The following is a 26,782-nucleotide window of genomic DNA, read 5'->3' as shown; positions in this document are numbered from 1 at the left end:
GCTGCCGAGGTTGCGTGCATCCCTTGTTCCAGGACCAGCCAGTGTGGCTAAAGCAGAGTGAGCCAGGGGTAAGGGCAAGAGGGCAGGTCATAGAGAGGGGACAGGGCCAGAGCGGAAGTAGCCTGTGGAAGGTTTTGACCTGATCTGACTCAGCTGTAAAATGATCCCTACAGGCTGAAGGAAGTTAGTTAGGAGGCTCTTAGACACCCCCAGAAGTGAGATAATGGCATCTTGCTCTAAGAGGGTGAAGAGAGACCAGGTAAGAGGAACTCTGAACATATTTTGAAGGTAGAGCAAATAGATTTGCTGATAGTTTATGTATGAACTGAGGGAGAGAGAAGAATATAGGATGAATTCTAGGTTTGAGGCCCAAGTGGTTGGAAATACAGAGTTTTGATTTATGGAGATAGGGAATATGGTGAAAGAAAGGTTTTGGGGGAAGGGAGGCTGAGTGGAGTGTGAGGTAGGAGATGTTTACTGAGCACTCACGGGCAGGGGATGTCAAGGCACGGGAAGACCTGGATCTGAGAGGCATTTAGGAGTGATCAGCAGGTGATAATATGGAAAACCCACACTAGTAGGATGAGCTAGCAATAGGTAGACACAGATGAGAGGAGACCTTGGGACTGATCCCTGGGCTCTTCCAACATAGAGGCCCTGGGGATGAGAATGAACCAGCAACATTTTTGGATTCTGTGATACTATTTTGAGAAGGTTACTACATGCAAAAAGGAAAATCTGAAAAAATGTGGTTTCTGTTTTGAAATACTTGATATAACTTTCCTACCAATCATTGCTAAAAAGATCATTCCTAATTACAACAGTAATAGAATCTTGTACAAAGGTGGGTAGAGGGTTACTGGCAGGTTCCATGGAAATGCATATCGATTGACTCGGGTTTCTTCTACTTTCTCGGTGTTGTGAAAAAATTGGATGAATTAGAGCTTATTTGCTTTCAGTAGTCTATTCTGACTGGAAGGAATTGACCCCCAAGACCTTCCCCAGAGCCCTTGTGCTTTGTAGGGATCCTGCCGCCTGGATTTCCCAACTCTGCTCCAGTCAGTGTCATCTGCATTTCAAAGTATAATTGCAGTGCCAAGTCCTGAGGTCTTCACAGAATTTTTTCTTGCTTTCTGTGAAAGCAAGAGAGACCAGCCTTGTGTTGAAACCCTCCACAACTTGCCTTTCCAGTGATTTCTCAGGCCTCAGGACAAATGTTCCAGAGCAGAAAAAAACTTCAAGTTGGAGAGAATAAATGCAAACACTGACGTATTAAAACTTGTCCCTTTTTTTTTTAATTTTTTATATTTATTTATTTATTTATTTATACAAGCACTGGGTACAGTCAGAAGTGTGGGAGGGTGAAAGAATTCACCAGAGCCAGAGTGGGGAGCAGAGCAGGCAGAAGGACCGAAGTACACTGCTGAGGGGAGCAGCTGGCGGCAGGAGAGGTCTGCGCGCCATGCGGGACCCTCCTGCGGTGGCCGGGGAGCAGCCGGGATCGAACTGGCGCCGCCGTAGAGGCTGCGGGCAGCTTTGCAACCCAGCACTCAACCGCTGCGCCACCGGGGAGGCCCTGTTCCTTTTTTTTTTCAATACTAGTTGTTTTAATCACTCACTCTTTAGTAGCCTGTGGCTTTTTTTTTTTTTTAAAGATTTAATTTTATTCATTTCTACAAGCACTGGGTAAAGTCAGAAGAGTGGGAGGGCGAGAGAATTCACCAGAGGCAGAGTGCAGAGCAGAGCAGAGCGCAGAGCAGAGCAGGCAGACTGACAAAGTACACTGCTGAGGGGAGCAGTGGGCGGCAGGAGAGGTCTGCGCGCCATGTGGGACCCTCACCCGGTGGCCAGGGATCGAACTGGCGTTGCAGAAGCTGTGGGCAGCTTCGCAACCCAGCGCTCAACCGCTGCGCCACCAGGGAGGCCCAAAAACTTGTCCTCTTGAAAAAGGAGTGCAAGCAAAACATACGATGTTGCAGGGTGTGTCCTTCTGTCTGTGCTGGATTTCCACTGCAATTTATATCAACAGTCTGGATGCAGCAGCAGTGGGAAGGTCACAGTGGCCACGAGATTAAAAGGGTGAGCAACAGACTGCTATATTAGGAGCAGCCACAAAAGGAACTAGCAATTTCTACACCCCAGGAAAACTTCCTAAACTGGCCCCATCACCATTGTCTTCTTTCCTCCTCCTAGCAACAAATTCCCTGACTCCATTGTGACTTCTCCCAGCACTCAAGTCAGGACCCCCTGCATTCCAGGAACTGTGCTGTGGGCCTTCACCCTCTCTTTCAAACCCCTTGCCCATGGAACCCTGAATTCCCAAAATCACTACCACTGGCTTGGAGTTGTAAGACTTAATTTGGAGACTCACACCCAATAAACTCAGTATAGTAAATATTGTCTGAGTCAAGAGTCATGACATGTTTGTTGAACATACCGCAGGCTTGTGAGCATGGATTTCCATTTGTCAGTCAGAGGGATTGCTCTTTTGTCTCCCTTGCTCTGCCCTCCTAATCACCCAAGAGGGGAGGAGACACAGAACTGAGATCTATAGGAGGCCTTATAGAAAGTCTGTTTTTGTTTCTGGCTCTGTTACCTTGCTCAGGCTATGTATTATTGTGTGTGTGTGTGTGTGTTGTTGTTGTTGTTTTTTAATAAGGCTATGTATTATTTTTAAAAGTTCTTCCCTAGTTTCCTGTTGTCTAGAGCATGGGAACTAACCTTGGTCTCATTCAAAGTTTCACACCATTGCCACAATAGTAAATCATATCCTCTCATACACACACACACACACACACACACACACACACACACACACACACACACCCTAACATTCTATTTACTATAGCTACAAGACCTTTACCCCAAAATCTTCCTGCATCTCTGGGCCTTTGTCCAAGTTTTCTCTTGTCACTTGTTCCTCAATTCCATCTGCCCACACCTCAAGTTCCCTGTTCGCTGGGCTATCAGAGAACATTCTACAACTTGCCACAGTCTGTATAATGCTCAAACTAGCTCTGTATGCTCCTGGTCCATTTCTTCCCCCCTCCCCCCAACAGGAGGTTGAGCATTTTGAGGGCAACTTAGTATTTGTGACAGTCACAAGGCAAATTAAAGAAGACTTTGTTCATTCAAAATGATACTAGGCTAGCAGCTCCCATCATCGTTTCTCCTAATTTCCTGCAGGAAGCCTCTGAAAAAGATGAAAGTTGACATCTTCAAAAATGAAGAACTGGCACATGGCCTGGGGCATGGTCATATCAAATGCCTTCTGACTACACATGCTTCCCAAACATTTGATTGAGGCAACTACCTGAGCTCAGACTTAGAGGGTATACCTCTTCCATTGACCACCACCATTCTTTTGCTAGGAATTTATCCTAAGGAATAATTCAGTATGCTGATAAAGATTAATTTGTTTCTGTTTAAAAATTACATTTCCACTGGAAAGTATAGGTTGAAATTTGGAGGTAAATCTGTGTGAAGGTGTACTGTACATTCAATAAAAATAGTGTCATAAAGTTATAAGATTGTCATAAAATTGTGTCATAAAGTTGTGTTGACATAAAATTGACATAAAATTGTGTCATAAATTGTGTCATAAAGTTATGTTTGTTGACATGGGAAGTGTTTGTGATTTATCGTTCAATGAAAAAGATTCATGTTGCAAAGCAGAATATATTTTAATCCAATTTTTTTCATTTAAAATTTATTTTTTTAATAAATCTTTTTAAATATTTTAAATATTTACTTATTTATTTATACAAGCACTGGGTACAGTCAGGAGAGTGGGAGGGTGAGAGAATTCATCAGAGACAGAGCAGGGAGCAGAATAGGCAGAAGGACCGAAGTACACTGCTGAGGGGAGCAGCGGGTGTGGCAGGAGAGGTCTGCACACCATGTGGGACCCTCGCCCGGTGGCTGGGATCGAACCGGCGCTCCGGTGCTGCAGAGGGGGCAGGCAGCTTTGCAGCCCAGCACTCAACTGCTGCACCACCAGGGGAGGCCCTTTAATCCAATTTTTGTTATAAAAACCTAGCACAGCTAAATGCAGAAGAGAAAAGCTGGAAGGGTCTCTGTGGAAATTTTAACAGCAATGGAATTGTGGCTAATATTTTCCTGCTTCTCATGGCTGATTTGTTTATAACTAACGTGTGTTTTTTCATTAATACATAGAAGGGCATGAAATAGAGAAGTAGCAGAGGGTCCTGCATGAGAGTAGAAGTCCATAAACAGGCAGCCTGAGCACAATTTCATCTGCCAGCTACTTGCTGAGTGATACCAGAGGGAGTTCCTTAACTTTTCTTCTGCTGTATAATATGCATTAAAAGTAGTGTCTAAGGCAATTCTGTGGGAAAAAGATAGTCTTTTTAAACACATGGCTGCTGAGAATTAGGGGCAGAGTTGCGGGGGGATCATGCTTGCACCCTGGGGCTACTGGAAGCAGAGATGTGGGTGGAGATATTAGAGGAGAGACATGTAGAGAGACTTGGCAGAGATACTTGGGGGAGACACATGGGGAGGGTACTCTTGATCTTTGGCAGAGACAATGGCAGCTGCTATCTTGAGCTCAGTATGTGGATCGTGAGGTGTCTTTTGACTTTTCATCTTTTTCTTCTGTCCTACCTCTCTGGGACCTGCCTAACCCCTTTCTTATGGTTCCTTGCCGGAAGATCCCCTAGATTTGTGGCAAGCTTGTGGGTCTCAGCGGCCCCACTTCTTTTTTATTTTAATAATTTATTTTTATATTCCTCATACAATTGCACCCCCCTTATTTTGACCCTAATCCTTCCTTTCCCTGCTCCTCCCCCATAGTGTGTCTCTGGTTTATAGTTGTTTGTTGATTTTGATTTTTTCTTTCCTATAGTTATTCTTTTTCCTGGTCCCTTATTTAGGTTTTCCAGATTCCTGTTATGAGTGAGACCATCTGGTATTTTTCTTTTTCTTTCTGGCTTATTTCACTGAGCATGATCCCTTCCAGTTCCATCCATGTTGCTGCAAATTGCTTGTGTTTATCTTTTTTGATTGCTGCGTAATATTCCATTGTGCATATGTACCACATCTTCTTGATCCAGTCATCTATTTTTGGGCATTTGGGTTGATTCCAAAGCTTAGCTATTGTAAATAGTGCTGCTATAAACATAGGGGCGCAGGTGCCCTTTGGAATTAATGTTTCTGTGTCCTTTAGGTAAATACCTAGGAGTGGAATTGCTGGATCATATGGAAGCTCTATCTTTAGTCGGTTGAGGAATCTCCACACAGCTCTTCACAGTGGCTAGACCAGTTTGCACTCCCACCAGCAGTGCAGGAGAGTTCCTTTTTCTCCACAACCTCGCCAACATTTGTTGTTTTTAGTTTTTTTAATATGTGCCATTCTCACTGATGTGAGATGGTATCTCATTGTAGTTTTGATTTGCATTTCCCTGATTACAAGTGATGTAGAACATTTTTTCATATGCCTGTTGGCCATTTGCATTTCCTCTTCGAAGAAGTTTCTTTTTAGCTCTTGTGCCCATTTTTTGACTGGATTATTTTCTTTGTTTTTGTTGAGTCTCATCAGCTCTTTGTAGATTTTTGTGATTAGTCCTTTATCATTAATGTTGTATGCAAAATTTTTCTCCTAGTCGGTGGGGTTTCTCTTTATTTTTGTTATTGTCTCTTTTGCTGCGCAGAAGCTCTTTAATTTGATGTAGTCCCAGCTGTTTATCTTTGTCAGTGGCCCCACCTCTGACCAAACCTGTTTGCCTGGGCATTTGCCTATGAGAGGATGGGTAGTTTTTGTACTTTTATTGAAACTATTACTTGAAAGCTATTATTTGAAATCCTTTCTCCTCTCTCTCCACACACACCAATTCTATTAAAAATACTTATACAATTGGGCCTCTCGGTGGCACAAGGGTTTAAGTTGTAGCACTATGAAGTTATCCACAGCCACTGCCACATGGAGCAGCAGAACTCTCCTGTCTCACCCACTGCTCCCCTCAGCAGGTATATTTCAGTCAGTCTGCCTGTTCTGTTCCCCCAGTCTGCCTCTGGTGAATCCTCTCAGCCCCTGCACCTCTGGCCTGCACCCCAGCTTGTATGCATAATTAATAAATGTCTAAAAAAAATTTCACACTAAAAATCTATTTCCTTTGCCTATGTGTTCATGGATGGCTGGACCCCTGATAGAGTATGCACCCTTTATCCATTTGGGATCCCTGGGTACCCCTCAGTCACACGCTAACATTATGACGAGTGTTGGGCCCATGACTATGGAAAACTCTGAGGATGGCTCAGAGACATAAAGAATGTACCAGATAGGGGCCTCCCTGGTGGTGCAAGGGGTTAAGACGCAACCTATGGAGGTGTGCGCAGCCACTACAGCACGAGTTCAATCCATGGCCAGGGAGCTACCCACATGGTGCAGCAGATCTCTCCTAATTCACCCGTTGCTCCCCTCAGCAATGTATTTCAGTTGATCTGCCTGTTCTGCTCCCCACTCTGTCTCTCGTGAATCCTCTCAGCCCCTACACCTCTAGCCTGTACCCCAGTTCTTGAATGTATAGGTAAATAAATCTTTAAAAAAAAAAAAAAGAATGTACCGGATAGAACAGTAAGTGTGGCCACTAGGACACCTCTGTTCTAGATTTGGTTCTGTTACTATCTCTCTAAACTACATCCATCTGGGTTTCAGTTTCTTAAAGGACTCCCACTGCACCACAGCTCATTAGTTAGGGCACAGGGACCTCTGGTATCCGAGGGCCTCTCCCACCTCCTCTTCCTTGACTCTTCAGCAGAGCATCAGGCACAGTGGACTGTTTCCCCCTTCTTGAAGGAATCTGTTTTCTTGATTTCTAGACACTGACCACTCCCAATTTCTGTCTGACTGCTTCTCAGTCTCCTTAGCCTGCTTCTCCCTCTTTCCTCCAATTAAATATTTTTGCTTTATTATTTTTGTTTGTTTTTTTCTCTTATCTTTTTCTCTTATCTTTTTCTCTTATTGTTGTCATTTCATTTTTTAATTTTTTTTAACTGCTTCTCCCTCTTCATCTGATTATTAAGTTTGGAGGGCCATGCTTCTTGTTGAAACATTCTTGCTGCTCTGACACATCAAGAACTTTTGGAATTTAAACTATTTCTGCTGGTGGACCAGCCCTTATGCAGCTTTAGTGTCACCCCAGACACAGCGACCAGCTGCTCATCATGAGGGCAGGCAGCAGATATGAGAGGATCTAGGTCCTACTGGTCAAATCACTCTTGTGTGACCTTCAAGGGCACAGGGCCTGGTCCTTGCTACATGTTTTGATGTTTGCAACTCTGAGGGGGTTGCTCCAGTGCAGGGCAAATTGACAAGTGTCTCGTTCAGCAGCATGAAATGCTCACCAGTGCTTTCTAATAGCTGAGCAAGATTGGCTTTGAAAGATATTTCTAGGACACTTCATGTTTGGACCTATCTATAGACTTGACTAGAGAATTATATAGGTGGAGATAAGGCAGAGGTCACAGAGTAAGCTGCCTGAAGCCTGTGTTGTTCTGTTTCTGCTCTTTCCTATGTCCCTGAGTCCTTTCTAAAAGCAAGGGCTTGTCCCAGGGTGGTGGATCCGGGCCAGGCCACGGCAGAAGAGAGTATGAGAAGCTTATAGTAAGGTAGGAGTTTTCCATCCTCAGCTGAGGGATGCCCCAGCATCTGGGATAACCCTAAGGGTCAAACCACTAGGTCCTATTCCTTTAGAGCAGGAAGGGATGTTCTGTCTGGAGTAGCCAGAAAAATCTGTTAACCCTGTTGTTGTAAGTAGAATTTGACAGCTTTTGAGAATTTAGAGATGGATAAAACACCATCCCTGTCCTCAAGCATCCACAAGGGGCTGGTTATAAAGAAAAGGCCCCTCCAATGTAGGCCCCTCCAGTGTAGGCCCAAGGGAAGCATCCAAAATCAAGTTCCTGGAATGCAAAACTAAGTATCAGATACTTAACATACTTTGGCTCAAGCAAGATGCCATTCTACCAGAAGGGCTGAAAAAGTCAGTAGGATTTTGTTCCTTCCCTGTACTCTCAGTGGATTTTATTGCAGTAACCACTTTCCTCTCTAACCATGCACAGACTTATTAGACTGTTAGAAATGCATTGTTTCCTTTTGAACTTAACTTGCTAATGACAATGTGGCAATGACTGTATATATTCACTGGTTGCCTCCCTCTGACTCCCACCAAAGGAAGGAAACAATGTTCTTTAGTTATCTCCCCTGCTTTTTATTTATTTATTTTTAAAAAGATTTATTTATTTATTTATTTATACAAGCACTGGGTACAGTCAGAAGTGCAGGAGGGTGAGAGAATTCACCAGAGCGGGGAGAACAGGCAGAGTGATGAAGTACACTGCTGAGGGGAGCAGCGGGCGGCAGGAGAGGTCTGTGCACCATGTGGGCACCTCGCCAGTGGCCGGGAATCAAACCGGCGCTGCAGAGGCCGCAGGCAGCTTCGCAGCCCAGCGCTCAACCGCTGCGCCACCGGGGAGGCCATCCCCTGCTTTTTAAACCATAAAATGTATCATAGTTACAGAAGAGTGTACACACACACACACACACACAGAGAATTTAAAGATAAATAAAACAAACACCGATTAGTCACCAGTGCATGAAACCTGGCTGCCTTACTCTTCCCAATCTCTGTTTTACTCCATCACTCCTTATTTAACTATATTCTCTAATAAGTATTTCTCCAATGTTATAAGTATGGTGCTGACCTATTAATCTATTAATAATTTCTTTTTTTTTTTTTCTTTTACATTGTTGCCCCTTCTCCCCACTGCATATCCCTCAACAATCTATTGCTTGGGATAGCTATATAAGGAAAAGAGCATTATTACTAGTAGCATGTGAGATTTCCCAGGGGAAAAAAAATCCTGAATAGCCCTAGGTTATAGTGTAGTTTCAACTTTCCTGAGTTTTCAAAACATTTTGGGAAAGTCAGAGAGCAAAGAGTAGAGGTCTGCAGATTTTAAAATTTGGAGGACACTAAAAAGATTGGGAGTTTAAAATTGCAAATACTGCAGTAGGCACAGGAGTGTGGAGGGGCATATATGAGTAAGGGGCTTAAGTTTCATTAGCTTCAGGTAAGTAAGTCCCAGCATGAGTGTTACCTGCATCCGGGCATCTGGGAAATGGGCACCATGAGTCAGCTACTGAACTCCCCTACAGAAATAGGATCAGAAGGCGAGGACTGCTTTATAGTTTCTGCTTCTAAAAACACCGTAGTCTGTGTCCAACTCCCAAGGGTGAATCAAAGTAGAATTTATTCAGAAATGGGGGTGTTTTTGTGAAATGAGCGATCTCAGTTGATTCCAGCAGTAGGACATAGACAGACAGGAATTTCCTTAAAATATGGTAAAGATGTGAAAAATACAAATTTTAAATGAGGGAATAATGTTACTGGGAATATTGGTGATGACAGTTCCTACTGTATCTGATTCTTGAGTCATACTTCTCCAAATGCAACCTGTAACTCTTTACATCTGATACACAGCTATTATTATGAGATATATCTTCATATCTTTTTGTGTCTTTTCTGATTTAGATCCTCATGTTTGATTTATTCTGTTTTGAGTGGATTACATTTTCCAGTAGCTTTTTGAGAAAGGATGAATGATAGATAAAAGACCTTAACATACTTGAAAATATATTTTTTTTCCACAATCATAGTCAATTGATAGTATAGTACAATATAGAATTATAGTTTGGAAGTGGCATTATTCAAAATTTAAAATATTTTATTGTATTTTGGCTTCTAGTGATACTGATGAGAAGTCAGAACCATTTTAATCCCTGCACTTTGCATATGACCCACTTTTTATGCTCTCTGGAAGCAGTAAAATCTCTAGGTTCCTAAAATGGTACTGGTTGCTTATAGGTCTTTCAATCTGGCAGTTTATTCTACTCCTGAATTATACCATTGATCATTTCCTCCCTCCCTATTTTTTCTCTTTCTGGAAACACTGTTATTCAGATATAAGACCTTTGGAACTAGTGCTTTTAATTTCTTACCTTTCCTCTCCTGTCTCTGTCCTTTTGCCTTGTTTCCTAGGAAATTTCCTCAATGTTATATTGCAATCATTGTATTTTTTTATTTCTACTAAGGCAAACAACTTTCCTTTCCTGATCCCTTGCATTTTTTTCCTGACTACAGAAGTATTGTATGTATATTAATTTACATATTAAATATTATAAAAATACCCTATATAAAATATAGAAAGTAAAATGTTTCTGTAGTTTCATCTAGTTGAACACAGAGCAAAATAGAGTCCAGAAATGCACACATACATATGTATCCTAAATCTTTGTATATGAACCACAGTGTATATTTATTTTTGATGAAGATGTTATGTAGTAGTAATGTGGTCTCCAAGAGGTCTCATTTTTGTCTCAGCTCCTGGAAAGTAACCTCTAAACTCTTGGAAGTTACTGAATAATAGTGGTATATTTATTATTCATGGAGGGCCCCTGCAACTATATCTGATATTTTGTGCATATTTCAGGGACTGGCCATGCAATTAAGACCATACAATTAGAGAATTGAGACTTCATGTCACATGATATCAGTTCAACCTCCAAGGAGGAGATGGCTAGACACTGAGTTCAAATACATGAGCAGTGATTCAATCAGTCATATCTATTTGATAAAACAACCATAAACTTGCTGGACACGAATTCCCCTGGTTAGTATTTTTTTTAAAGATTTATTTATTTATACATGCACTGGGTACAGTCAGAAGCACGGGAGGGTGAGAGAATCCACCAGAGCCAGAGCAGGGAGCAGAACAGGCAGAAGGACCGAAGTACACTGCTGAGGGGAGCAGCGGGCGGCAGGAGAGGTCTGCGTGCCATGTGGGACCCTCATCCGGTGGCCGGGGAGCAGCCGGGGATCGAACTGGAGCTGCACAGGCTGCGGGCAGCTTTGCAACCCAGCACTCAACCGCTACGCCACCGGGGAGGCCCTGGTTAGTAATATTCTGTGTGTTGTTCCACACACCAGTGCCATAGGGTAACACATCCCTGAGGATGACAGCAATTTTGTGTTTGGAATCCTTTCAGACTTTTCCTATACATCTCTTTTGTGGATGGTTCTAATTGGTATGCATTCACTGTAATGAAACTACAAGTATATAGCTTCCTGAGTTATGTAAGTCATTCTACCGAAATAGTAAACGTGAGGGTTGTTTTAAGAACCCTCCAGATATGCAGTTGGTGTCTGAAGTGAGGGTAGTCTTGAGGGGACTATTCTCTCTGACTATGCAGTTTGGCAAACTCCTTAGAGATACCAACGAATCATTCTTCCTGGGATTCTGTTAAATCTACCATCTGTCATATATATATATATATTTTATTGGCTTGTTGAAAAAGTGAAAAACATAGAAAAATACGTCATGACTTTTCCAGCATCCCAATATATCACCGTTTCCTGGTAAGTGTTCAATTTTTATCTATTATTGTCATGAACACTAAGATCATCTTCTCTTCCATCTTTATTATCAGGTGTGTGATATATCAAGTTATATAGTCTTGCTTTTCATGCTGTCTCATCACTAACATATGAATTTCTTGTTGATTGAATAATCAGATAACTAGGTCATTCTAAAAGCCCTTGCAAAGCATCAACAATCAAAGCCTAGAATCACAGAAATCCTGCAGGAGTTGTGAAAGGAAAACATCAATTGGATGAATAAGCTGTGGGAAATGGAACAAATAAATAAACTTAAGAAGAATGCCTTAAAAAACAACTACAGGATTTTAATTCACTATTGGTGAGAGTGCAAGCTAACAACCTTTGTTTTGTAGGGCAATTTGGTACTTATTACTAAGATTATAAGTGTATGTAACTTTGACCAAGTAATATACTTTCAGGAATCCATTCAATAAAAACTCAAATATGCAATGCTATATGATTGACTAGTAGTAAAAAATTGAAAATAGCCCAAATGCTCATCAATAGCTAAATGTTGGTCCTCCCCGGTGGTGCAGTGGTTTGAGCACAGCGCTGTGAAGCTGTTCACAGCCTCTACGGAGCCAGTTCGATTCCCGGCCAGCCAGGGAGATTTTCACGTGGCGCGGCAGACCTCTCCTGTCTCACCCGCTGCTTCCCTCAGTGGTGTATTTTGGTCTTTCTGCTTGTTCTGCTCCTGTTCTGTCTCTGGTGGATTCTCTCACCCTCTTGCTCCTCTGGCCTGTACCCCAGTGCTTGTATAAATTAATAAATCTTTTAAAATTTTATTTATTTAAGATTTATTTATGCATACAAGAACTGGGGTATAGGCCAGAGGTGCAGGGGGTGAGAGGATTCACCAGAGACAGAGTGGGGAACAGAGTAGGCAGATTAACTGAAATACACTGCTAAGGGGAGCAGCGGGCCAGTCAGGAGAGGTCTGCTGCGCCATGTGGGTAGCTCCCTGGCCAGGGATCAAACTCATGCTGCAGTGGCTGCGGACAGCTTCATAGGTTGCGTCTTAACCCCTTGTGCCAACAGGGAGGCCTCTAAATAAATCTTTTTTTTTTTTTTTAAAAATAGCTAAATGTTTAGGGGCCTCCCTGGTGGCACAGGGGTTAAAAGTCTCAGCATTATCAAGCTGTCGCCAGCCACTGTGACATGAGTTTGATCCCCGGCCAGGGAGATAACCCACATGACTCAGCAGACCTCTCCTGTATGGCCTGCTGTTCCCTTCAGCAGCGTATTTCAGTAGACCTCCCTGTTCTGCTCCCCATTCTGTCTTTAGTGAATCCTTTCAACACCCCCTCCCCCACTTCTGGCCTAACCCCAGTTCTTCTATGTATAAATAAATAGATCTTTTTTTAAAAAAAAAAAAGAGCTAAATATTTATCACAATCATGTGTCACTTAATGATATTTTGGCCAATAATGAGCCACATATTCAGTGGCAGTTCCTTCAGATAACCTGGGTATGGAGTAGGCTGTAGCATCTAGGTAGGTGTAAGCATAAGTGACATTTACACAATGAAATATGTGTACAAAAGCACCAAAGCATAAGAAAGCAAAGTCCATTTGGGGGTCCTATGAGTAATTTCTAATGACTGATTCCAAAAAAGGGAATAGAGGATAGGAGGGGGAAAAAAAACAACTGAAAAGATCTCATGAATGCTGAGATGGCAATGTTTCTCTTTCCCTATTGCTAAACACTCTTCTAAAATACACACACAAACACACACACACACAGAGCATTTGACTTCCCTTATCTTATTATCCTGTATTTTCTAATAGGGAATTAGACAAATATATAAATAGAAGTTGAATGAAGGAGACATATGGAAGAGAAACATGTAGAGACACTTGAAAAGACACTTGAGGGCCTCCCCGGTGGCGCAGCGGTTGAGCGCTGGGTTGTGAAGCTGCCTGCAGCCTCTGCAGCGCCGGTTTGATCCCCGGCTGCTCCCCCGCCACCGGGTGAGGGTTCCACATGGCTCGCAGACCTCTGCTGCAGTGTACTTCGGTCCTTCTGCCTGCTCTGCTCCCTGCTCTGGCTCTGGTGAATTCTCTCACCCTCCCGCGCTTCTGACTGTACCCAGTGCTTGTATAAACAAACAAACAAACAAACAAACAAATAAATAAATAAATGTTTAAAAAAAAAAAGAAAAGACACTTGAAAGAGACATGTAGAGGAGAAACATACATGGGGAGGCTGTTCTTTGTCCTCAGCAGACAATAGCAGCCACTATCTTGATCTCATGATGGATTATCAGGTACATTTTGATTTTTCAGTTTCTCCTTCCATCCCAAAACCAGAGTCAGTTTTCTTTGTCTTTGTTCATACAAATGGCCAGACTCCAAACTTTTAGAGTATTTACTCTTAACAATTTGGGGTTTCTGGTACTCGTTGGTCATGTGCCTGCCTATACAAATGAAACATGAGCAAATGTAAGAGATAATCTATGGTAAAGGGTCACATAATTGTAAATGTAATAAATATAAAATGTTGGAGTTTATAGGAGGGAAAGGTCTGGGAGTCAGGAGGGGTCATGGAACAGAGCAATGAAGGATGGGACTATTTGGGGAGGTGCTAACATGATCTCATTCTAGACAGTACAGTCAAAATATAAATAATCAGAATCTATTAGAGATGTTTGGAAGGATCTAAGCAAGTCAGCCTGGTCAAAGGGTGGATGTGTGCAGGCAATATGAGAGAACCATAGAGGGGTGCATAATGTCAAATTTGAAGGGCCCCACATGCATGGCTAAGGAATTTGAATTTAAATCTCTATGCAAAGAAGTGCCATTCCACCTTTTTTCAGCATGGAAAACTAGATTAAGCTTGATGATTAGAGGATTACTGTGGAACAAAAGAGATAAACAACTATCATAAAACAAAATCACAATCTAAAGACCTAATTGGCTTTTTAAATTATTCATGATTCAGGCAGAATCCTGCATCTAGATACTGCAAGGGCTTACACAAAATGGAGGGTATTCATAGACAAGAAAGAGGATAGGCCAGGTTGTTAGAAAAAGACATTACTTCAGGTATCTTCACAAACACAGATTAGGAAACTCCAGATCATTGATTTAAGATTACAATTTTGGGAAAGGTTGAAATTGTAATAGGTATTAAGTCTGGGTTGGGGTCCAGCATGAAGGACTCCATTTTTGACCCTTTTTTCTATTTTTAACACAAGTTAAGGAGACACTTCAGGAGGTTAATTGCTCATGTCAAAGTTCACAATAAGGTTGCCTCTAATGAAGTACTGAGAGAGAAGATTAGAGGAGGGAATAAGTTATTAGATCTTACTGCAACAAGTTAGCATCTTTATCATGGCATACATTCTCTTTACTTCTTATGGGAGTCTATCTTCAAAGTCTAAAAGATTTTTTTTTTTAATTCTGAAAAACAGAATCAATGGCACAGTATTAATGTCTTTTAGCAATATGTACTCAGCTTTCTGTATTGAAATCTATCACTATGAGTCATGCCCACTCTCTCTGCTGGGTTTCCTAGAAGATATTCATTATTGGATCATTCTTGATACAATAATAAGATACATTAAAATAGCTTGAAGAGTGTCTCCTTTTCTTGAATCATTTTTACTGTTAATACTTCTAAAGCAAATATGTGGTTTCCCTACACCAACAATCCATTCTCCAACTCTCCAGACACCAACACCAATTACCCAGCTTTAGTGACAGACTCCTTAGGTTTAAGGACTCGGTCGCACAAGACAGTAAAAATAAAGGACTCCCAGGGTATCCACACTTCTGACAACTTGGCTACAAAATTGCCCCCCACTTGGCCAAAATGCCCCCCATTTCAGGTTTGATGATTTTTTTGAATGGCTGACAGAACTCAGGAAAACATTTTGCTTATTGTCACTGATGTATTGAAAGGGCACAAATGAACAGCTGTTGGAATAAGAGCAAATTCTGAGCCAATGAATGACATCCTTAACGAACTGCAACCCTTGATGTTTTAACAGGCTCCACCTTATCTCTACAATGAAGCAATCCCATGGATTACAAATCCCAGTATGTTGTGAATCCGACTTCCTGAATGGGAGGATTGCTGTGATTTAGGGGTGGAGTTAAGTAGCCATACTTCCTCATACTCTCCTCCTTCTTCCCCTTGTAAATAAGCCTTAAAGTTTTTTTCTCAGCACGCCTGAGTTCTTAAGTGCTCCTGTGTTCTTGAGTGCACCTGTGTTCTTGAGTGCACCTGTGTTCTTAAGTGCACCTGTGAGGTCTCACACTCAGGTCATCTCATTTCCCCCTGGGGCTGCCCCGTAATATAGCCAGATGATGAGCTATGTAATGTGACGTCCAAAAGGATCTTGAGCTCAGGAGCACCTGTCCCTGTGAAGCTGGAATATACACCCTGACAACAGGTGGATGTGTTTACTAACTTGGAAGCCCTCTGAACCCTAGGTTTTATGTAAGTTTTATTATATAAGCAGAACTGATTAAAACATTGCCATTAGTGATTAACTCAATCTCCAGCACCTCTCTCCTCCCCAGAATTGGAAGATCTGAAAATTCTAACCCTTTACTCACTGGGTTGGTTCCTGAGGCAACCACCCCGCCCTCATACAAGTCACCTGGGGAGTCCATTAGAATAATGGCATGTAATGAATGCTATTCTTCACACCTATCACTCAAGAAATTATAAATATTTTCAAACTTTATGTCAGGAATCAGGGATGAAGACCAAACATATTTATTTCTTATTATATCATAATATCACAAATTCCCCTTACTAGCTGAAAAAGGGACGTGAATGCTACCTGTGCCATGTTTTACAACTGAAGGGTTCCCAGGGAACATTTAGTGTTTCTCATTATTTTGTATCTCTTCTACCTAATGCAGCAGTTCTCCTTTGTAAGGTCAGGGACCCGTATGAGGACCTACTTAACAACCATGAACCATGGGCCTCCCCGGTGGCACAGTGGTTGAGTGCTGGGCTGCGTGAGAGGCTGCCTGCAGCCTCTGCAGCACCGGTTTGATCCCCGGCTGCAGGTGAGGGTCCCACATGGCACAACAGACCTCTCCTGTCGTGCCCGTTGCTCCCCTCAGCAGTGTATTTCGTCAGTCTGCCTGTTCTGCTCCCCACTCTGGCTCTGGTGAATTCTCTCACCCTCCCATGCTTCTGACTGTACCCAGTGCTTGTATAAATAAATAAATAAATCTTCGAAAAAACAAAACAAAACCATGAACCATTACCCTACACAAAAATGCACACATACACACATAGATGTGTAATTTTGCAGCAATATGAGGAGTTCATAGACAACTGCAACGTGTAGTCTCCAGATTAGGAATCCCTACCCTGGTGTGTCTAACAGTCAAGTGCTGTTTGAAGGTCTTAGAGAATTGAGCAAAATGCTATTACCTCTACAATATTAGTGGAAGGAGAAGATAAGAAATTTCAATGAGGAATTTTGATGAATTTTTGAAAGGTGTAAATGGTAAGATGAATAATAACAACAAAAAAGGCTCTGTACAGGGCCTCCCCAGTGGCGCAGTGGTTGAGCGCTGGGTTGCAAAGTTGCCCGCAGCCTCTGCAGTGCTGGTTCGATCCCTGGCTGCTCCCCGGCCACCGGAGGAGGGTCCCACATGGCGCGCAGACCTCTCCTGCCGCCCGCCGCTCCCCTCAGCAGTGTACTTCGGTCCTTCTGCCTGCTCTGCTCCCTGCTCTGGCTCTGGTGAATTCTCTCACCCTCCTGCGCTTCTGACTGTAGCCAGTGCTTATATAAATAAATAAATAAATCTTTAAAAAAAAAAAAAAGCTCTGTACAAATGTACTAAAAATACTATATAAATTTAAGGGATTTGACCACCATTTGTGCAAATAACATGTAGAGTTATTAAAGTAGAAGAGAAACATTGATCTTCCTCATTCTCTGGTCGCATACAGTTGACCCTTGTTGGGCAGGTTTTTGAGGCAGTAAGCAGTTTTTTGTGGGTGTACAATGTACGAGATGCTGAATCAGACATTTGGGAGAGAAAAGAAAGATTTTGAAGCCTGTTGTCCTGGGAGGGGGGACGATGGAAGCAGAATAAATGCATCTTAAAAAAAAAATACACTAAAAGGAATTAATGATTTTTGTAGGGAAGAATTGGAGTATAGGCTGGAGGTAAGGAGGGTGTGAAAGAATTCATCAGAAACAGAGTGGATAACAGACAAGGAAGATTTATTGAAATATGCTGCTTAGAGAAGCAGTGGGTAAGATGGGGGAATTCTGCTTGTGAAGATGGATTTGGGGCTCCCTTTATAATCTGTTTCATGAGCTTTTTATGACTGAGGAGTTGGTTTGGGACAGTTAGTGCTGGGATGTCTGATTTGGGCATTGACCTTTGACATAGAATATGTCCTAGAATATGACATAGAATACTTCCACATTCCTGGCAAAAGTGATCAGTCTTACAGCCTGGTTCCCATAGCAACCTTATCAATTCCCTTTATGTTTTCAAGCCTCCCAAACCTTCCTTCTGGGAAAGGGGAAGAGGTTTGGTTTTTGACCTTATTAAATGATACCCTGCCAATGATGTGTTGAAATAAACCCGTGGACAAGCTGTGGAGAAAGGAGGTGGTATTAATTTTGCCTGGAAGTGAACTTAAAAAGAGCCCTAAAGATTGGCAAGTTTGTTAAGGGGAAGTTTTCTTTTTTCCCCTTTTAGCCACAGGAGGAAAATTGCTGGCTCCCTTTACTTGACTACATTAGTCTTATCACTGGGATCTGTACCAGCTATTTCAAGGAGAGAAAAAGGCCAAAGTACATACAGCCTTGTCTCCAGTAATAAGTAGAGTGGCTAACATGTGCGAGGAACTCTGCCAACCATTTCCTTCTGTTATCTTTAATTCTGACAGCAAAATGGTAGTGAGTGCTATTGCCATTTTATGAAGAAACTGATGAGAGCTGGAATTTGTCATGTTCACACAGCTGGAAAGTGGCTAAGCAAGTCCTGAAGCTGAGTCTATGTGACTTCAAATCTACTTTCTTCTAGGTCACATGGCTACTGTGGGCGGAATTGAGGCCTTATGATATGTGTGGTGCACTTTGTTAGAAAAGAAACATCAGGACCAACATGGAGTCATCTGTACCAAGCCCCACCAAGACTTAATACCTAACCTAACTGTAGTTTAAACCTCTCCCAGAACTGGAATTCTAAGCCAATCTATCTAGAATTTCCTCATCAGCACTAGTGAGGTCCTTTGCACAAGTTCCCCTACTTTCCCCTAAAGGAAAGTGACTTTGCTTGAAATAATCTTTCTTTTGCTAATAACCTTTTCTCACCCTCTTTCTAACTATAAAAACCTTCCATTTGTACTTTTTCAGTGCCTTTCTACATGCTAAATGGGATGCTGCTCTCATTCTTGAGTTTATTTAATAAAACCAGTTCGATCTTTAAATTTACTAGGTTGAATTTAACAATGCAAACACACACACAGCAGACATGTGACACAGGTTTAGTGAACAAATAATAAAGGTAAAGAAAAGAACAAAACACTAAACTTCCCAGCAACGGTGGCTGCTAAGAAGTCAGTGCCCGCCATCTTCTTCCTGCCGCTGTAGGTGGAATAGTAGGTCCTGAATAAACTCCACCCACTGATGTCTTACGGACTCCACCCCCACCTCTTTGCCAAAGAGAGCCCAGGTGAGGAGCACAGCAAATCCCATCATGCCCAGAAACTGAAAGGGGGATTGCTGGGAACTAAGGGTGGAAGTAAGCAGCCAAGATTGGTGTAAAACTGAACACTTATGGGCCTGGAGGGGAAGTCAGTTTTCCAGCCTTCAGCATGCCCTGGGATCCCAGCTCAGACAGCGTTACCGGTAGGATGTACTGACCAATTAATCTCTCTCTCTCTCTGCTCCTCTTCCTTTCATTCCCCTTGTAAATAAGCCAACCATTTATTGGTCTTGTTCTGAGTTTTTAAACGCGAGGGTGAGGACTCATACCCAGGCAATCTCATTTCCCTTTGGGGTTGCCCAGTAACACTGCCATATAACCAGTGAGACCCCAGAGTGCAGAGGGACTCCCCAAACTCTGGAGAAATGTCATTCTTCCAGCTGAAGCAGCACCTCAAGCTCAAGTGTATTCATCTAGTGGTTACTGAGGAGCAGACCCTCTGCTTGGTCCTACAGCTCAGCAGGGAAAATATGGTTGGCTATAGGAGAAAATTCTCACACTGATTTTTGGGTTCTTTTGAGGATGGACAAAGAAACAAGTTAACTTTGGACATATTAGTAGGAGAAAAAAGCCACTGTCCCTCAGGTGAAGTTATCTCATTGAATAGATTATCTCATTAGTGCTGACCAGGGAACTCTAGATGGGTTAGCTTAAATTTCCACTTTTGGGAGAAGTTAAAAGTGCCATTAGGTTCAGATATTAAGTCTTGATGAGGCTTGGCATAAGCAACTTCATTTTGGGGTGTTGTTTCTTTTTTCTTAAACAGGTATAACAAACCTCTTTGATCTCATCAGTTAGATTCAACAATTAGTAACTGGTGGCTAATTTTCTTTTATCTCTAATTTCCCTGTGGTATTCTGAAGCAGATCATATCATATCATTGTCTTCCGTGAAAATTTCAGTACAACTTCAAATCCCTTCTACTCCAGAGATTGATTTCTTCTCTTTGTAAAATATTTGCTGATGAAGCTTAGTCCTTTGTTACATGAAAACATCACAATTTTGGTGATTGTACCCAGTGGTATTATTTAATGCAAACTACATCCTTCATAGCATTTCCTCTTATCTAGCAACTGGATAGATGGTAGTTGATCAAATACAGGTTGTCATTTTGTCAAGATTATTTCACAACTGGTATGTTATCAGGAGATATCTAGGATATGTGTAATATCAAAAGACATTTTGATAGTCATAGCTGATCAAAATCTGAATTCAGCATAATTGCCCATTACTTTATTACAACAAACATACAAAACAGTCTCAGGATAACAACACCAACACTACATTTCACATTTCATTACTAAAAACATTTAAGGTTAGTTTGTTTGATATGCTTCCATTTGGTCTTTGGGGGATATCCCGGCAAGGATATATAGTTAAATTCCTAAGTTTTAAGGTCATTTGAAAGAGTTTCTTGCTGTGCAGTTTTCCACCAACTTGATAAACAAATTAGTTTTGTCAAATCTAAATTTGCTTTAAGGTTTTCTAATATAATTACAAACTTCTGAAGTAAATCCACTAAACGAAAGGTTAGAAAAGACTAGGAACCAGCCTATCTTACCACTCTGCTCCTTTTCTCTCCCTACATATAAACTTTAAAAAATATTTTATTGTGCTTTTATGGTTCATAACTTTGATAATTAGATGTTTATGCGCAACTAAAATTTCAGGAAGCAATTTAAAAAGCACAGTAATTTTGTTTGGGATCAAAAAAAATTGCGATTCTTGGTTCACGGATTCAAATAGAAAATCTAAAACTGCCCAAGGAGGGACAAAGTTAAGGGTTTTTAATCGAAGGAAAAGAAGAGATAAATGACTAACGAATCAAGAGCTGGTAAGTAAGAAAAGGTTTAAACTGTTTCTGGCTCTACATAATTCATTACTGTTTTTTTAAAAAGGTTGTAAAGTAAACTGACTGAGTCTGTCCTCAGGCTAAAAAAGCCCACAATCATCAGTTTTCAAACAATTGTTTGCTTAGTGGTTTCTTAAAACAATTGTTTTTGGCCCAGTGCAAAGGTCTTTGGTCCAATGAAAGAGACAGGTGGTACAATTTTTCTATAATGTCTCTCTCCCTGGTGGCGCAAGGCGTTGAGATGCAACCTATGAAGCTGTCTGCAGCCACTGCAGCATGAGTTAGATCCCCGGCCAGGGAGCGGGCCACATGGCGCAGCAGACCTCTCCTCAGCTGTGACCTCAGACAGACTTTCAGTCAGTCTGCCTGTTCTGTTCCCACTCTGTCTCTAGTGAATCTTCTCACCCCCCACACCTCTGGCCTATACCCCAGCTCTTGTATCATAAATAAATAAATCTTTTTTTAAAAAAAGAAAAAGAAGTGAAAGAGTTTGAGATACTGTAGCAATTTGTTGCTGAAGTTGATTCAGTACTGCCCTCAGGACACTAAAGTGAGGTCAGGAGATGGTGCCATGTGGTTTGCAGGGTACCTTTAAAGAAGACAATGCAGGGCAGAGCTGGTCACATTCCTTAGCTGGAAAGACGGCAGTCCACATTTCCCTCAGAGCTGCTCCTTCAGTTTCTGATGGCACCAAGATCTCTAGAAGTCCCTGAAGCCTCTCAGCTGTCTAAATGTTTCCCCACAGTAAGGGTAAGGGTGTGTTCGCATCTGCCACAGGCACTATCTGGAAGCAGTGTACATTGGCTCCATTGGAAGCCAAGCTTGTGCTCGAGAGGCGATGACACCCTTTTTTATCAGCTCTGCCAGACTTGGCCACTGTCTGCTCTGGATTGTCTCCACATGTGGAGAGACCTTGCTTTGCATATGAGACTGTAAGCTCCCCAAAGGGTCCCATCTATGTCACCACCCTGCTGCCCATGGTCCCGGGGACTAGAGCAGCTTTTGTAAAGATTTACAGAACTATAGTTAGAACATGAAACCCTTTGTAAAAGTCTAATGTCAAATGCAATTATTATTACTAGAGTAGACACTTGATAAATATTTAGCAAATGATTAAACAAGTGGTGGTGTGGAAAAAAAACTATGTTGGAAATAAGTGTTCCAGAAATTTAATGTGGGGCACTGAAGAAGGGAGACAAGTCTGGAAGGATTTGACTATGGTGGGGGGTGGTGGTGAGCATTTCTGGGAGGGGTAAACTCCTCAGCACTCAGTTCTTCAACAAGTACTATTTATTTGCAACAACATTTTGGCTACAGGAGCCTATAAGGAAGTTGTGAGAAGTAGGGTCCAAAGGTAACCAGTGGTAGCAAACACTGATCAAAAGTCACTTTGTGCTGAGCACTGAGCATAGAGGTTTACCTGGGTGAATCTGCTTCATTCTCATGACAGCCTTGTGAGCTAGTTATTATTCTGATCATCTTCAGGTAATAGATGATGAAATATATACACAGAGAAGTTAATTAAGTTAACTGAAGAGTATCAAGAGCCAACATATTTAGTGCATTAAAGGTCAAACTAGAACTTCGAGCTCCCACAGATAGGGGAGAACCACTGAAGGTTCTTGAGCAGAAGAGTGATATGGTAATACTGGTGCTTCAGAAAAAAGCAATATGGTATAGTAGTGAGAAGATTGTACTTTGGCACCAACTGTTGTTGTTGTTTTTTAATCCCAGTCCTTCCACTTGTTAGCCATCCAATTTTAAGCATGTTAAATTGCTCTGTTTCTCAGTTTTCTCATTCATAAAATAAGTTTAGAATAAGGCATCTAGCTTTTAGCTATTATGCGAAATAAAAGGGATGATAAATGTAGAGCACTTGGAACAGGACTGGGGTATGGGCATGTATATGACAACTGCTAGCTATTATTGATATGTTAGCTGTCTACTAGTTGGACTGGAGGGAGGTCAGAGGCAGGGAGGCCAGCAGGAGGCATGGACTGAAGTACTGCTGCCTAGGGGGATGGCAAGTGGAATAGAGAATAAGATTTTGAAGAATCAGGGCCTCCCCATGTGGCGCAGTGGTTGAGTGCTGGGCTGCGAAGCTGCCCGCAGCCTCTCCAGCGCCGGTTTGATCCCAGGCCACTGGCGAGGGTCCCACATGGCGCCCAGACCTCTCCTGCCACACCCGCTGCTCCCCTCAGCAGTGTGTTTCGTCAGTCTGCCTGTTCTGTTCCCCACTCTGGCTCTGGTGAATTCTCTCACCCTCCCACGCTTCTGACTACTCAGTGCTTGTATAAATGAATAAATAAATAAATCTTTAAAAAAATGAAAAATTAAAAAAAAGATTTTGAAGAATCAATAGGATTCATTAACTGCAAATACAGGATATAGAAGAATAGCTAATGATGCCTCTCATAGTCTTAGACTCATTAACTGGAAGGAAAAAGGCTTCTGAAAGCAACAGAAAAAATAGAGGAACTCATTGGGTGGGGGCGTGGCAAGACTACACTTCAGGAAGGCATAGTGGCTGGATGAAGATCTAGGGTTGTATTGCTAGCTCTGCTGCAAGCTGCCATATCACCTTGGCAAGATCACCTCTTCCTACTCTGGGCCTGTTTTCCATGAGTAAAATGAAGCTTTTATATTTGAGAGCTCAAAATTCTCTCCCCACTCAGATAATCTCCAGTTTCCCCTGGGTCACTTTATAGGGAAAGGAGAATAATACTAACTTTTAGGTTTGTTGAGATTCAGGAGTACATAGCAGGAAAACAGTAATATAAGTGTTACAGCAGGATTCTGTCAGGTAACCAGGTAGCACTCAGAGAGGAGGAGGGAAGTTATTTACACTGGTGGACCCAGAAGAGATCTCTCTCCAAAGTCTGAACCTGGAGCAACTAGGTTACAGCGTATTTATTGACTAAAGCAAGGGGTACAGTCATCTGGTACCTGATTTATTGACTAAAGCATAAATCAGGATGCATGTGGCCTGAGGGTGCTTATCAGCTGTTCCCTGAAACTTTCAGTCTACAGGCTATCTCCCAACTTCAGCTACTCAACAGGTCAGCCTGACATTTTCCATTTCATAAGAAGAGGAACACTCCCCGCCCCCTTTTTTTTTCCTTCATGCCCCCTTAAAAGTTGTGCTTCAGGTCCTGGAATAGCTCCCTCAGTCAGGCTCCATAAAACAGCCCATCCCATAGGTCCAGAACCTCTCAAGAGATTCTGGAACACTGTCAGAGAAAGTCAAGTTTATTTGATTTAGCGGTACTCTCCTCTACTTGATTGGTTCCTAACTGGGCTTTGTTTTTCCACCAGATTAAAGAAGAAAGACAAGGTTGTTTTTAAAAGTTCACTGTCCCTAGCACTGGCGTCAGAGACGTGGTCACAGTGAAATTGGAACCCTGTTGGTAGCAGCAGCCAAAAGAACTTATGTTTACCCAAGGGCACACCCGAGGGGGCGAACCTTCACCTGCACAGGTGTGTGTCTGGACTGACCTCAGGCGGTGTCTGCAGCTTCCATGGTTTGTAGAACACACGATCACTCTTCTAATAGAACTATCTTTTGAAATAGAGTTTCACATAAAATATCACAGAAAGATAAAACCAAGAATGAATAGTGAACATGTTCAGTGCTTGCCAGTCGACCCAAATACAAACAAAAGGTTGTGACTTTATTTAGTAATTAAAAACTAACTAGCATATAGTCATTGAAAGTTATTTTAAAAATCTTAATTTTGGGCCTCTCTGGTGGTGCAAGGGGCTAAGTACTGCACTATGAAGCAATCCACAGCCTCTGCAGCACAAGTTCGATCCCCGGCCATCCAGGGAGCAACCCTCATGGCAGAGCAGACCTCTCCTGTCTCTCCCGCTGCTCCCCTCAGCAGTGTATTTCAGTCAGTCTGCCTGTTCTGTTCCCCACTCTGTCTCTGGTGGATCCTCTCACCCCCCCGCATCTCTGGCCTGTACCTCAGCTGTTGTATGCATAAATAAATCTTTAAAAAATATCTTAATTTGTCTCTCAAATTTAATGATTAGAAAAACTTTAACATTAAGTAGATTTCTTTCAGTTCCAATGGAATTACCACTACCATTCATGTCACTAAATATATATTGGGCATTTTTATATTTAATAGGATCCTGTTTGTCAAAAGAACTTTAAAGCCCTGTGCAAAGATGCTAGTGTGGTTGGTAGATTTATAAACTGTGAAAATATGGCCCACATTTTACAGATAAGAAAACTAGGGCCCTGGGAAGCAGAAAGACTTACCAATCATTTCCCTTTATTTTAAATAATAGTGCTGGGCTCTGGTGACTCAAGTAGATGAACAAGCAAGGAATTGATAATCTAGCTCAAGAGAGAGGTCACTGAAAAATTAAATCCATAATATCTAATTCCTTGTTTATGCTTTATTCAAAGGGTATGTCCTGGTGTCTCTGAGGGTAAACTGGTGACTTAGGAATCCAAGTCTTCAAAAGAAGTTGGAGAGCTGTTAGAAGTAGGGACAGCAGTGACTGGCTCTACAGGTATACCCATGGCTTCCTGGAGAGATCACCGGCTGCTGAGACCAATAGTACTGAGCGCTGAGAGAAGGGTGAAACCTCTGTGTGAGCCATCAGGAAATCTTTTTTCAACCAGCACCCACAGGTGACCTCAATGACTGTTTAAGTACCAACACAGAAAACATGGGAGAGAAGTGAGTGTGGGGAGGTTCAGGAAGGGTGGTGTGGGGGGACACATCTTTTGGCCAAGTCATTTCATTGAAGTCAATCTCAGTGAAATAATCGGAAATATGGACAAAGATAAGTCTCACCACAATTACTTATAATTGCCTCTGTTCTCCCAAAATTTGTCTCCATTCCTTGCACTCATCTGAAATACTTGTTCCTCTAAGTGATGTGCTATAGCTTTTTCATATTTCCAGGCATCCTTCCATCCATCCATTCATCTATCCATCTTGCATCTTTCATGTTTTATGCTTTACCATCCTTCTAGAAGCAGCTAAGTGTTGCCTCCTTCCAGAAGCATTTTTTTGTCACTAAGTGTTTGGGGCTGAATTTGTCCTCTAGAAATTCATATATTGAGGTCATGACCCCAATGCCTCTGAATGTGACCATATTTGGAGACAGGGCCTTTAAAATGATGATTACGTTACAATGAAGCCTTAGAGTGAGCCCTGATCCAGCCTGTCTGGTGTCATAAGAAAAGGAAATTTTGATGCACACAGCACGGTTGTAAGCACAGAGGAAAGGCCATGTGAGGACATAGTGAGAAGGTGGATGTCTAAAGATCAAAAGAGAGACCTCAAGAAGCCACACCTACCTGTACCTTGATCTTGGACGTCCAGCCTCCAGGAACTGTAAGAATATCAATGTCAGCACACTGAGTATGTGCTTCTTTGTAAGTCCTTTCCTCTTTGGGTTTCTTCCTTTTGTCATCTTATAGAAATTAGAGCGGTCTGTATCCAGTCATTTTCCTTCTATCTTTTAAGTTTCTGGAGGAACTTACTCAGTTTTTTGGTAATTTTTTATATTTTTTACATCATTTTTCATTTTTGCACAATGTATGCATTTTCATCTTGGTTATAGTCCCCATACAATTCCTACCCCTCTTATTTTGACTGTAATTCCTCCTACCCCTGGCTCATATCACTGAGCACGATCCCTTCCAGCTCCATCCATGTTGCTGCAAATTGCATGAGTTTATCTTTTTTGATTGCTGAGTAATATTCCATTGTATATATGTACCACAACCTCTTGATCCAGTCATCTATTTT

General features: G+C 42.0%; 1 protein-coding gene across 1 annotated transcript in view; it reads left to right on the top strand.

Moving 5' to 3' along the window:
* Nucleotides 1-25,712, top strand: part of TMEM44 (transmembrane protein 44) — an 88,311-nt gene extending 62,599 nt beyond the window's left edge. Inside the window, exons 13-14 of the mRNA XM_037525308.2 lie at nucleotides 24,324-24,529; nucleotides 25,426-25,712. The gene's annotated coding sequence lies outside the window, so the exon portion shown is untranslated. The remainder of the gene's footprint in view (nucleotides 1-24,323; nucleotides 24,530-25,425) is intronic.
* Nucleotides 25,713-26,782: the final 1,070 nt, after the last annotated feature.

This window comes from Talpa occidentalis, unplaced genomic scaffold (assembly GCF_014898055.3).
Source record: "Talpa occidentalis isolate TD23 unplaced genomic scaffold, MPIMG_talOcc4v2.1 talOcc4.4, whole genome shotgun sequence".
NCBI classification, from domain to species: Eukaryota; Metazoa; Chordata; class Mammalia; order Eulipotyphla; family Talpidae; genus Talpa; species Talpa occidentalis.
This window is presented reverse-complemented; position numbering and strand designations above follow the sequence as displayed.